At 41.9% G+C, this 248-nt stretch overlaps 1 protein-coding gene across 1 annotated transcript in view; it reads left to right on the forward strand.

Annotated features, from left to right (window-relative positions):
- Positions 1–248, forward strand: part of LOC119585767 (mucin-2-like) — a gene marked incomplete at its 3' end in the record, with an annotated part of 6,705 nt that overhangs the window by 159 nt on the left and 6,298 nt on the right.

Raw genomic sequence — 248 nt, forward strand, 5'->3', positions numbered from 1 at the left:
GGGTGGAGGGGGATCTTCTCTCTCTTTTTTTTGTCCTATACTTTTCATGACATTGTTGCTGTTAGTAGAGGTATATAAATAGGATGAAATAGCCGTTGTTGTTAACTCCAGCGATGCGTTTTACTTCTGCTTCTTTCCATCACTACTGCTCCTACCACTACCGCTTCTCCTTCGAGTGATACTGTTGCTAATGCCACTTAATTAATCCCTATTGCTACTAGTAACACCTTTCGCGCTTCTAGACCTTC

The sequence above is a fragment of the Penaeus monodon genome, chromosome 20, assembly GCF_015228065.2.
Source record: "Penaeus monodon isolate SGIC_2016 chromosome 20, NSTDA_Pmon_1, whole genome shotgun sequence".
In the NCBI taxonomy this organism is placed as follows: domain Eukaryota; kingdom Metazoa; phylum Arthropoda; class Malacostraca; order Decapoda; family Penaeidae; genus Penaeus; species Penaeus monodon.